This window comes from Petaurus breviceps, unplaced genomic scaffold (genome assembly GCF_028583685.1).
Source record: "Petaurus breviceps papuanus isolate PSGF00001 unplaced genomic scaffold, PetGlider_PUasm1.0 103, whole genome shotgun sequence".
Classification (NCBI taxonomy): Eukaryota; Metazoa; Chordata; class Mammalia; order Diprotodontia; family Petauridae; genus Petaurus; species Petaurus breviceps.
In genome coordinates this window covers 2,225,915-2,239,431 of record NW_027185588.1, presented here as the reverse complement: position 1 = coordinate 2,239,431, position 13,517 = coordinate 2,225,915, and the positions used below count along the sequence as shown (strand labels likewise).

General features: G+C 44.3%; 1 long non-coding RNA gene across 1 annotated transcript; it reads left to right on the top strand.

The window, feature by feature from the left end:
• The first annotated feature begins 794 nt into the window (after positions 1 to 794).
• LOC138163767 (uncharacterized) lies at positions 795 to 2,581 on the top strand. The gene is made up of 3 exons (XR_011168923.1): positions 795 to 923; positions 1,026 to 1,265; positions 2,002 to 2,581. It is a non-coding gene; the product is annotated as an uncharacterized lncRNA (long non-coding RNA).
• The last annotated feature ends 10,936 nt before the right edge of the window (positions 2,582 to 13,517 follow it).

Here is a 13,517-nt window from a genome sequence, read left to right as displayed (position 1 = left end):
CTATCTAGCAAGCTGTTGACAATGTGTGACTGGAGTTCAGGTTGGGGCTTAGGACCAAGTATATAGGTTTGAGTATATAGGCAGGACAGCTAGGTGGTACAGTGGCTAGAGTGCAGGCCTGGAGTCGGGAAGACTCATCTTCCTGAGTTCAAATCTGGCCTCAGACACTTACTAGCTGTGTGACCCTGGGCAAGTCAGTTCACCCTGTTTGTCTCAAGTTTCCTCTTGTGTAAAATGAGCTGAAGCAGGAAATGGCAAATCGATCCAGTATATTTGCCCAGAAAACTCCAAATGGGGTCATGACGAGTTGGAAACAACTGAAACCACTGAACAACGACATAGATTTGAATGTCATCTGGGTAGACAAGATCCTTGAACCCATGGGAGTTAATGAGATGTCCAAGGGGGTGGGTGTGGAGAGAAGAGAGGGCAGTGGGAAATACCTAGTCTAAGCAGGCAGGAGGACTACACTGATGGACCAACAAAGCATACTGGGAACTGGCAGAAGTTAGTACAAAGGAGGAGTCAGTGTCCAAGAAGAAGGGATGGTCAATATTATTAAAAGCTCCAGAGAGGTCAGGAGGAGATAAAGATTAAGAAAAGGTCATTGGCCTCTTCGTTGAGAGATCACTGATAATCCTTGGAGAAAGCCGCTTTAGTTGTAGGAGCCAGATTGCAAGGGATTGAGAAGTGAGATAGAGATTATTTCTAGGAATTTGGCAGAGAAATGGAAGAGAAATATAGTTTTAGAGGGTAATGAGATCCAGTTAGAGTTGGGGGGGGCGGGGATTGGAGGGGGGTTGTTTGTTTTTTAAGGATTTGTTTGAGCCAAGCACGTTTGTAAATCGCCGGGACAGAACCAGAATATCCGGTTCGATTGAAGAGAAGAGAGAAGGGGAATTGATTCTTGGGATAGCATTTAAGTAATAGCCCTTTCAAGTTTACAAAGCTCTTCACATATATGATCTCATTTTATGCTCACATAAGCCTTGGGAAGTAGTGCCATTATTAATTTCATTTTACAGATGAAAACTCCAAGACCCAGGTGGGTACAGTGCCTTGGCCAAATTCAGGTCTGCCTGGCGCCAGGACCGTTCCCCGAGTGCTTCACCTTTAGTAGGGGGGCTAGTGTAAGTGGCCTGTCCCTGCTGAAGACACCCTGTGCAAGTGGGCGCCCTCAGGCTGCGGCGACAGACCCGTGAGACAGCCGGCACTGAGCACGATCCATAGATGGGCTGCGCCGCCGGGCACTGTCCGGGGGAGAGGTGAGGCCGTGCGTGGCACGAGAGCATTTGCCTCGGGCGCCGGGGAAGGAAACTGCGAAGGAGAGGGACGGGGGGCCGAGGTGGAGGGAGAGGTGGAGGGACGTGGCTCTGGGAGGCGGGGGCCGGGGTGGCTTCACTGGAGACACACTGGGTGTGGAGAGACTGCGGATTAAAAAGGGCTGGAGATGCGGTCAGAGTGGAGACACTAACTCCAGGCTGGCGCGGGCAGGAGGAGGAGGAGACTGTGTGGGACCGAAACTGGCCACCTCCCACCCCACTGCCCTCCAGAAAGCCGAGGGCTCTTCAAACTACGTGGCTCTGTGAGCCCCCGAGGGGCCGGGACGGGGTGTGGGGCGGTGTAACTCAGAGGAGGCTTTACAGGACACCCTGCCAAAGAGCTCAGGGGCGAGCTTGAGACTGCGCGAGGCCGTCCTGTGGAAGGGAGAAGCTGAAAATGCCGGGCCAGAGTGGGAGAGACCAGCTGGGGTAGGGGGGAACTACTGCAGGACAGACTGCTTGTGAGGCAGGGAAAATGTGCGAGACAGGCTCCTGGGTAATCGCGGGGGGCTTCTCCCATCTCTCAGGCTCCGTTTTCTTCCCTAGCTTCCCTACTTCCCAGGATTCTGCTTATACCAAGAGAGCACCCAAAAGAAAAAGGAAGGGACTCTGGGCTCCTGACCTGCGGGCTGTGGGTGGGTTGAGGTATCCCTCTTTTCTGTCTTTCCTTCCCCCTTAGGAATCCTCTCCAGTCATCCCGATCTATGTCTGACCACTGGACCCAGATGGCTCCAAAGGAGAAAAGCCCTCATTCACTTAAATCCAATTCACTTGCAAGTCATGTCATCCCCTTCCTGATATCATGGTCAACAATTTGTCCCCTTACCGCCCACCATTTTCTCTTCTATCCACTGTTCTCCTTTACCTTTTGAAATAACATCTCCTGTCTCAATATGTGAGATGGCAAGTACTATTTTCTGAAGAATGGCAATGCCCATCATTCATCTGGTTCTCTCAAACCTCAGTGTACTCCTCTGCCCTAGCCAACATACACTCATTCATCCAGCAGACATTTACTGAACACTATGTGCTCAGTCCTGTGGAAGATGCAGAAAGGAACCTTCCAGTCTCACTGGGATTGAATCAATGCTTAGTAACATAGTAGGGTCTGCTGGGAGGCAGGTTCATCCTACCAGCCTGACGTGACTTTTGCAAAGTTGAACTTTTCATTCATTTTTGAAAAGCAAAGGTACTTACTTACAAAGTAAAATGTAGCAGTTGGGAGTCAATAAAAATTTCATGGCTTATTGTGCAGTCTACAAGGTCTAGATACATTTTAGATCCTCTTGAACGTTTATCATTTAATGTGTGACTAATTTGTCAAATACTTAGGTCCTGGGAGGGACCCAATTTCTCAGTGTTTTGAAGAAAAATGAGAAGTATCACATGCCATTACTTTTCTCCATTGAATCTCTTCATCATCTGTTCTGCTATTTATCTTGCTTTTATCAACATGAAATTAAGCAGCAGTATGACCATAGTCATACTTGAGAAAATTCTTCAGCTATTTAGGAATTCTTTCCTTAACCATAGTTGGGGAAAGTATCTCCTTCCCTTCTCTATTTTTAAAAACTACATGCCCTTTTATATTTAGGTCATGTATCCATTTGGAACTTATTGTATATTGTCTAAGATTTGGATCTAAACCCAAATTCTGCCATATGGCTTTCCAGTTCTCTCTGCAATTTTTGTCAAGTAAGGACAACAGTTGGCGTCCTTGGGTTTACCAAATGCTAAGCTACTACTCTTTGATAAATTCTGGGTTTACTTTACTTAATCTTTTCCACTGACCAACTTTTCTAGTCATTATTGTTGAGTTGTTTAAATCATGTCTGACTCTCTGTTACCACATCTAGGGTTTTCTTGGCAAGATACGGGAGTGGTTTTCCATTTTCTTCTCCAGTTAATTTTACAGATGAGAAAACTAAGGTAAACAGTTAAGTAACTTGCCCAGGGTCACACAGCTAGTAAATGTCTGAGGCCAGATTTGAACTCAGGTCCTCCTGATTCCAGGGACAGTCATCTATCCACAACTAGTATCAAATAGTTTTGATGATTCCCTCTTTATAGTATAATTTGAGATCTGGTGCTGCTAGGCCCCATTATTCCTACTTTTGTTTCATTATTTTCCTTGAAATTCTTGACCTTTTCTACCTTCAGACACATTGTTATTATTTTGTCCAGTTCTATGAGTAATACTTAGTTTGACTGGTATAACACTAAATAGGTAAATTAATTTAGGTAATATTTTAATTTTTAATATATTGGTATGGCCAATAGTTAATATTTCTTCAATGACTTAAGACTTCCTTTATTTCTTAAGGAATGTTTTGTAATTTTATTCATGTAAGTCCAGAGTGTGTCTTGGTAGGATAATTCCTAGATCTTTTATGCACTCTGTAGCTATTTTCAATGACATTTCTTTTTCTATTTCTCTCTTGGTTTTTGTTAGGAATATACAGAAAGGCTAATTATTTTATGGACTTATTTTATATTCTGTTACTTTAGTGAAGTTATTGTTTTAATTTTTTTAGTTGGATCTCTATGGTTCTTTAAGTAAATAATTTATTCACTTTTCCTAATTTTCTTGCATTACTCATTTCTTTTCTCCACTTTTCCTCTTTTATCTCTTTCTTTTACTCTTCCAGGAATTGTTGTTAGGATTGTGTCTGATTAGCTTTTTTATCTGAGGTATCTTGGTCTTCCTGGCCACTGTAGTAGCTTTTTATGGTCAAGTTCTTTTTTTTTCTCTTGTCTGCTCATTTTTCCAGCCTGTTACTTGACTTTGACCTTTATGTTAAAGTTGGGTTCTGCTTACCTTGGGGTAGGGTAGCACTGTCCCAAACCTCAGGCTTTTTTGTGCTGCTGTTTTCTGAGCTAGTTCTTGGGGTCTGCAAGTTTTTGATGCTTCTGAGGTGATGTGATCCGGGGAAAGATGTGGTTTTTGCTCTCCTGGTCTGTGCTCTGGTGTTTACCCAGGAAGAGCACCTGTTCCCTTACAGCTAAGTGTTAGCACTCCTCTTTGCCTTGGACCTGTGACCAGGGCCCCTGCTTCCTTGTGATTGACCACAAGTGCTCCCCTCTGCCCTATGATCCAGATTGCTGGTTGGGTTGCTACCTCTAATCTGCCATCTTGGTTCCCTCCATGTCTAGCTTTCTAAAAGGTCACCAGGGATAGTCACTCCTTGACCAGTGAATGGCAATCTGTCTTCAAATTCTATCAATTTTAATAAGAGAACTTCATTACCCCTTTGTATGTCATTTAATACTTTAATCTCTGACTATCTCCTTTACTGAGTTCATTAATCAAGGCTGTCTTGATCAACTCATCTCCAGGTACAAATGTCCTGGGTATGTTACAGATGGTGAAGAGACTAAGATAAAAATGAAATTGTCCCATCACTCAAGGAACTTCCTATCTATTAGGAGAGAGAGTTCCTGCCCTTAAGGAGCACCTGAAATAATGGGTGCAGGGTGGGAAGAAACATATAAATCACGATGTACAAACAATAGCTAGACAGAATAAATTGGAGTTCTGAGGGAAGGCACTAATGCAAGAAAACCCAGGGAATACTTCTTACAGATGGCAGGATTTTAGCTGGGAGATGAGAATGAGGTAAGATAGGAAGAGGAGAGGGCTGGGGAACAGATAATGAGTTCCATTTTGAAAGTTGAATTTAAATTGTCTGTGGGACATCCAATGCAAGATATAAATGGAGATTTGAGAGTGGAGGTCAGGAGAAAGGTTAGGGCTGGATAACTAGATCTAAGAACTATCTATGTAAGGAAGAAGAGGACTAAGGATAGAATCTTGAGGGCACCCACATGACCTGGATAAAGATCCATCAAAGGAGACAGAGGACAAGACTGAATTTTGGATGAAGCAAGTGTTATGGACATCCTTTTTCTAGGTTTTAGCAAAGCTGTTGATATAATATCTCATACCATTGTTGTGGAGAAGATGGGGAGATAAACACTAGATGATAATAATGAGATTGAGTCAGAACTGGTTGGATAATCAGACTCAAGAAGTAGTTGTGGTTAAATGTCAACGTGTCAGAAGGTCTCCAGTGGAGAGCCCCAGAGACCTGTGCTTAGCCTTGTGCAGTTATCATTTTTATCAATGACTTGGATGAAGGTATAGATGGCACAATCATCAAATTTTCCGATAAGGCAAAGCGGGAAATAATAGTTAATGCACTTAATAATAGAGTCAGGATCCAAATGGATCTTGACAGGCTAGAACATTGGACTGCATCTAATAAAATGAAAATCAGGGCAAAAATTAATTTCACAAGTACAAGATGGGTGAGACACGGATAGATAGCAGTTCTGAAAAAGATCTGGGGTTTCAGTGGACTGCAAGCCCAAAACGTTTTAGCAGTGCCATATGGCTCTGAAAAAAGCCAATGTGATGGTCTGTATTGAGGGGCACAACTTCCAGGAATAGGGAGGTGATAGTCCTTATCAGAGCTCATGGGAGTATTGTGGTCGTTTCTGGACATCACAGTTTAAGAAGGGCAGCAACAAACTGGAGGGTCCAAAGTTGAGCAACGTACACGGTGAAATTGTACCATGAATGAGTGGGGAAAGAAAAAAAAAGCCTCTAAGGCGCTGATTGGTTTCTTGATCTTGAACCTGTGATTGGTCTTATTCGAGTTGTCAAAGCGCTGATTGGTCTTCCGCCTACATCCCGCCTTCCGAGCATGCTCAGTCACCTCAAATCGAAATACCATTAGAGTAACTGGTCGCAGGTCCCGTAGGAGAGAGATATGGAGTCAGGCGTATGGAGGGAAAAAGCAAACCAGGAATTCAGGACAGAATCAGGGGAGGGAAGTGCACTGCGTCTCCTCTTGTGACTGTCATGCGTCACCCAGCCGCGTTTGGCCTGTGTGGGTCTAGACGGGAGTCACGGACTTCCTTGAGAAATGGAGTCAGTTTGACTCTGGGAATTCTGGGAGTCGTAGTCTTGGGTTGTTACCCCCGTGCTGCGAAGGCGCAGCTCGCCGTTCTCTTTAGTTCAGAGGGAGATGTCTGAGAGGCCGCGCTATCAGAGGCGGTCAGCTCCGAGGAGGAAGGGGCGGGGCCAGAGACCCAGGGCTCAGGGAGAGGGGTGTGGTTATGATGTAAAGGGGGCGAGGCCAGAGAGTGTTGAGGAGGGGAGAGGCCAAAGGAGATTGAGATAAGGGGGAGGGGGCCTGAGGAGGTTTAAGTTGTATTTAGTGAGAGGGGCGGGGCCAGAGTCAGGTAATAGACAGGTATTTAGAGCCTACTATGTGCCAGGGCAGAGAGGCTAAAGTCAAGGCTAAAGAAACCTCAATCAGCAAGTATTTATGAAGCCCCGACTGTGTGGCAGACACTGTTAGACGCTGGGAGATAGAAAAGCTGCCATCCCCTCAAAAAAAGTCCCTCCTCCCAGAAACTTCCAGACTAATGGGGGAAGACAACGTGCAAACAGCTATGTAGATATAAGCTATGTACAGATAAATAAGAAATAATCTAGAAGAAATACGAGGAAGAAAGAGAGGGGGAATCAGGAGAGGCATCCTGTAAAAGCTGGGGTTTTTAGTTGGTTCTTGAAGGAAGCCAGGAGGCGGAAATGCGAACGAAGAGCGTGCCACACTCAGGGTCTTGTTTAAGGAACAGGCAGGATTTGTATTTGATGTCCCTGGATGGAGGAGCACTGGGGGAGGGGTCAGGTGTAAGAAGCCTGGAAGTGGGGCAGAGCAGGTTAGGAAGGGCTTTGAGAGCCAGAGGATGTTATAGATGATGTTAGAAGTGATGGGGAGCCCACCAGAGTTCATTGAGTAGGGGCTGTGTGACATGATCTGGGCTTTAGAGAGATTAATTTGAACCGGGTCCCTCAGGGCTTTCTCCTGGGTCCATCTCTACACTGTTTCACCTGGTGATCTCATCAGCTCCCGTGGATTTAATTACCAACTTGTGCTGATGATTTCCAGATCTACCTTTCTTGCCCCAACTTCTCTGCTGACCCCCAATCTTGCATCTCCCACTTAACTTTCAGACATCTTGGACTGGATGTTCAGTACACATCTTAAACTCAACAGGTCCAAAACAGAACTCATTATCTTTCCCCTTAAACCTGCCCCGCCTCTCTACTAACTTCCCTATTACTGCTGAGAGCAGCACCATTTTCCTAGCCCCTCACAGCCCAGGAGCCACCCTGGACTCCTCGTTGTCTCTCATCCCCAGTGTCCAAGCTGTTGTCAAGGTCTGTCTATTTCTCTTCAGCAACATCTCTGGAACACTCCCTTCTCTCCTTCCCTAGAGCAGACCCTCATTACCTCACACCGGGATTACTACAATTGCCTGGGAGTGGGTCTGCCTGTCTCAAGTCTCTCCCCATTCCAATTCAGCCCAAAGTGATTTTCCTAAAGTACAGGTCCCATCACCATCTTCCTCCCCCTACCCCCACCCCACCCCCATCCCACATTCAATAAACCCCATTGGTTCCTAATTGCCTCCAGGATCAAATACAAAATGCTCTGTTCGGCATTCAAAACCCTTTGTCACCTGGCCCCTTCCTACTTTGCTGGTTGTCCTTACACCTTACTCCTCTATATGTACGTTTTGATCCAGTGACACTGGTCTGGTGGTTCCATGAACAAGACCTTCCATCTCTCAGATCCAGGCATTTTCTCTGGCTGTCTCCCATATCTGGAATGTTCTTCCCCTGACTTCCTTTCCCAATGCCTCTTTTTAAAAATTTTTTTGTTTGTTTTTTGGAGAGGGGAGGGCAGGGTAGTTGGGGTTAAGTGACTTGCCCAAGGTCACATGGCTTGTAAGTGTTAAGTGTTTTGCAAACCTTAAAGTACTATGTAAATGCTAGCTATTATTATTAAAGAAAAGAAAAAAGGTCAGGATAGGAGAGAGTGTTGTATGAGGAATGGCACATGAGCCAGTGGAGCTGATCATGGAGAATGTAGAAGGGAGCAAAGAGGAAAAAGCCTGGAAAGGGCCAGATTATGATAAAAAACTTTAAATGCCTAACGCCGTGACTTCTTATATTTGATCCTGGAGGTAATAAGGAAGCCCTTGAGTTGTATGATTTGGCGGTTCAAGGAACCAGTATTTTTTCCTTCTTTTTCTTTTCTTTTATTACTTAAGAAAAATATAAGACATCATGGTCTCTGCAACATGTTCAATTTCTTAAATGAAAACACTTTTTTAAAAAAGAAAAAGTTTGCTTTGTGGCTCATTTATGTACTAAGGTTCCTTCTGGTTTGTGGTTCTCAATTTGATTTCAGAACCCATTTTCTTCTCACCATATTTTCTCACCTCTCCTTCTGTCTCTAGGCAACGTCCTTCAATCTCAAGTTTCTAAGGGTGGACCAGTGGGGACCCTGGCAGCACCACTACACCTGTGCATCTTGCAACTGAACCAGCTTCAAGAGCTCTCTTTCTGCTGTCTAAGGCTGCTGTGTCCTCCTGCTGGTTCTGATGTGACCATGGTGTTCCTTACTAGAATATGGATGTGCTCAAGGAAATTGGCTTTGTGCTGATGGGGGATTTGAATCCCAAAGCAGAGTCCCTCCTGGAGAGACATTCCTGAATACACTGATGGCCACCTTCCCAAGCCTGAAATCTTGTCTACATAGGAACAAAACAGGATTCTGAGAGTAAACATCCTCAGTGATCAGAAATGTGTCAAAGGGGCAGAGAGAACTGACCTTTACCTTTTGCAACGGGATTTCAGTTGCAGTACCCAGAAGGGGCCAAGTGTGAGGTCTTGGGCCCAGCCATTCCTAAGCAGCAGCAACCCCTGGAGCTGTTAGTGATGGAACAATACCTGACCATTCTGCCCAGGAAGATGGAAATTGGGTGAACTCTCAATATCCAGAGAATACCAGCAGATGGTACCTGACCCTAGAAGACAATTTGGCTCATATATGTGAAGAAGAAGGTGAGAGTCATGGGGAAGTCTCTTCAAGCTATGAGAGAAGAATCGGCTTCTTAGGGAGGGAGCCTTTGGGAGAGCAGAGGAACAGAAGCTCTCCAGGACAGGAGGAAATCTTTGCTGAGCCTTAATATCCAGACCATCTGTATCAACACATCTGTCCCAGTCTCCATCTTTCAGCCTCACTGTGCGCACAGATATAGCATGAAACCATGGAGGGCCCAGGAAACTCCTCATGCTAAAGGTGACACTTGAGATGAGCCTTATAACAGCCACCAAATTCTATCTCTGCTCCCTTCCCAGCCCAAACCCTGGAAGGTCAGTTATCCATGCCCTTGCCAACATACCAGAGCAACATAGCTGTGTTTGTGCTGCCACCCAGTGGCCGAAGGCTGGTATTACACAAGTTTGGATCCCAATAGAAAAGTTGGGGGGGGGGGAATTGCCTTATTTATCTTTACTAAACTACATAAAATAGAAGAGATGAGCATTGGAGACACCCAGAAATTCACAGACGACAAAAGGAACCGGGAAAACAAACAACAACAATAAAAATGACTTCTAGAGGTCCTAATGAAAGGAAGTAAATGAAACCTCATCGTCATTACTGACTTGTAGGGTGAGGAGCCATGACTGGACTATGGCTCTGGATTGGTAGAGAACTTGGAGTTCGAAAAACTGAGTTCAAACTTGGCCTCAGCTGCTTCCCAGCTGTGTGACCCCGGGCAAGTCACTTAACTACTCTGTACCTAAGGTTCCTCATCTGATAATAGTAATACCTACCTCCTAGGATTATTATAAGGATCAAATGAATTAACATATATAAAGCTCTTTGCAAACCTCAGAGTGCTATATATAAATGCTAGTTGTTATATCTTATTCAAAAGAAATAGAAAGAGTAAAATACAGTGCTGTATATTAAGGTAGAATCATGGTATGAAAAATAGAAGGAATTCTAGAGGTCATCTAATCCAGCCTAACCTTACAAATGAGGAAACCGAGGCCCAAAGAGTCAAAGTAACTTATCCAAGGTTGCACAGCTAGTAAACGGTGGAGCCTAAGTCCTATGATGTCAAATTCATTTCTCTTTCTACCATCCTGCATGTGAGGAGGGAAGCACAATGCAGACTAATGGTTCTCAAAGTTCAGTCCACAGAACCCTGTGAGTCCCCAAGACACTTTCAGGGGCTCCTCAAAGTCAGAACTACTTTTCCTTATAACAATAAGAAATTGTTTGCCTTTTGAAATACTCCTCCGTTTTCCAGCTACACATCTGTGGGAGACCAGATCGTCTTCATATACTCACTCCAACCGAAAATATCATATTGCAACAGACTGAATGCAAAAGCAGATAAGAGAATCCATCTGTCTTCTATTAAGTCATGTGTTAAAGAGATGTGCAAAAATATGCAAGAATAATGCTACTCTTCTCATTAATTTTTTTTGTTTTAGAATAGTTATTTTTCATAAAAATATGTTATTTATATTAATATGTAATGGCTTTGTTATTTAACATGAGTTAAGTGAATACTTTTAACATGTATTATTTTAATTAATAACGTGGGAAAGATCAACAGATACAATCCATATAGACAAAAGCTCTTTAGGGCCCTCAATAATTTTTAGGAACATAAAGGAATCCTAAGACCAGAAAGTTTGAGAACCAAGTACAGAGCTTTTGGGTGAAGATCAATGGAGGGAGAAACTAAAATAATTTTATCATGAGAGTATACAACAGATCAGACAGACGAAACAGAAGAGCAGCTTGGGAAATTGACCAAAAGTGTGATAAAGAGGCATCATATGATAACGAGGAGGATTTGTGACCCTGGCCAAGTCACTTAACCTGTCTGTGCCTTTATCTATAAACTTTTTAAAGTTTCTTTATCTATAAACTAAGGGGATGTCCTCCATGGCCTCCGAGATGCTTTCCAGCTCTAACCCTATGGTAGCGTGGCTTCAGTTAGCCAGACATCTGCTGGAACTCTCTGTTAATAGAAGAGCAACCACGATTTAATGACTGGTCTTAATAACAATATTGTCATTCAAAAGATGGAAGAACCAGCAAAGGGAATTGCTGATCTACAGCCAGTTCTTAGTAAAGGGGAGGGACTGATTGGTGCCTCTTAGATTTTATTATAAGAGAGAAGAAGAGGAAAACTGGGAATAGTCTAGCATAAACCCTAGACTTAGGGAGAGCTGCTCCAGACTAATTCTCATTGGGGGAGGGGCGAAGCCTTACCACTCTGGTTCATTATGGTCTCAGCCCAGAGTAGAATGCCAGGAACAATTTCTACCTCAAAGTTTAATTAAAGCTGTTTCCTTAAAGGGGACTAACAGGGTCTCTTCTAGAAAAAGTACTCACTATAAAAATTAGCTATAAGGTAGAGGAGAGCTATTTCCTCCATCATAAAAGAAATGCTTAAAACATAGAGGCAACTAGGTGCTACAGTGAATAGAACACTAGAGTTAGGAGAACCTGAGTTCAAATCCAGCCTCAGAGATTTTCTAGCTGTGTGACCCTGGGTAAATCATTTAACTTCAGTTTCCTCACCTGTGAAATGGGGATTAGCATCTATCAATAAAAAATAAAATAAAAATAAAAGCACACCCCCTCCGCTACACCAGGCTTGTTGTGAGGATAAAAGTGATATTTGTAAAGTGTTTTGCAAACCTTGAAGTACTATGTAAATGCCAGCTATTATTATTAAAACACAAAGGACTCATAAGCACAAATGAAAAAACATAAGGATGAGCGTCCTTATAATCTGTCCAAAAGGGGAGTTTTCCTTTCCCTTTAGGCATATGCTGTGTGGGGGACTCATCTTGTGGCCACTTAGACATTATGCTTTGACCTTGCAGGTTCAGGGTGACATGGTCACCAGTCTTCTCCAAAAAGCAGTGAAGTGTCCACAGTCATTGTTTGCTAAGCAACCAGTTCTGACTCTGGGACCCAGGAACTCTTGAACTCATGTGGGGGCTGGAAACGTTCACCTTTCAAGGTTTGCTGGTCCCAGAGTTGTACTTGGGCAAGAAACACAAAGGCAAGAAGGGATAGCCAGGGGCTCTGGCTGACCTGGGCAATCAGAGAGGTTCTGTCTGCTGTGTACTTGTGGGAAGGAAAGACAGACAGACAGGCACTCAGAGACAGATACAGACAACAGGGAGAGACAGAGACACAGAGAGAGAGGTGGGGAGTGGCTTTTGTACAACTCTTACAGCCTGAATGGGGAAGATCCTGCCCCAGCCCCTTGCTGGGGATCCAAAGACCAATGAGGAAAAGCTGGGTTTCCCATATGTGCCAAAGAAAGGGTATAATGCACATGTGGTCACCTCAGTCCAGCAAATCAGAAGTTTCTCTAATCCTCCCTCACACATACATTGCCTTACTCAAACCACATAACAACACTGGCATCAGAGGTTAGGCATTACAGGAATTATTACTGAGCCTTAGAGTTACTGTGTGTCCTTTGTTCTCAGAGAGGACCAATGACATCGTGGGTGATGTCTTGACTTGCACACAAGTTGGATTTAAGTGAGGCATGACTGCACAAAGTTGTCAGTCTCACTGTGGCAGGAGAAAAGTCAAAATGGCCAGCGATGACCTGGGATGCAGTGGAGGACCTTGGCCTCTTTGTCTGACCAAGCTCTCAGAGCTCCATGGCGCCTGCTTCAGCCACCTTCATGGCCATTGTTCTCATCTGCCCATCGTACCAGGGGGTCTTCACATGCTTGTGGGAGATATCCCCCAACTCACTGATGGGTTACCCTCAACCTGGTTTAGCCCATCTGCCAAGACAGTTTTACCTGTGCGTGGTTGCCACTCATGCTACAGCTTCTTGGAGTCAGAGGTGAGAGTTGGGTGGCAGGTGGACACCAAAAGTGGTTGAGCGGCCCTCACACAAGAGGTGTTGGGCCTCCCTGGACACCCCAGATACCTCGAGTAAAGAGGTTAAGTAATTAACCTATGGCCACCTAGATAATTAAGAAAAGGAAGTGGCATTCGAACCCAGGTCTTTCTAATTTCAGGTTCAGCAATCTACCCACCTCCTCCCTTATCAGTTTCTTCCCATGCATAAGGAAGGCCTTGAATTGGACAATCTCTGAGGTCGCTCCCAGCTTTAGAGCCTTCATTCCTATGAGAGTTTGCAGCAAGAATGTGCTGTCCTAGAAAATGAGGTTTGATTTGGGCCTGGAGAAGTGGCCCAGTGTAAGGCTGAAGAGAGAGAAAGATAGATAGATAGATAGATAGATAGATAGATAGATAGATAGATAGA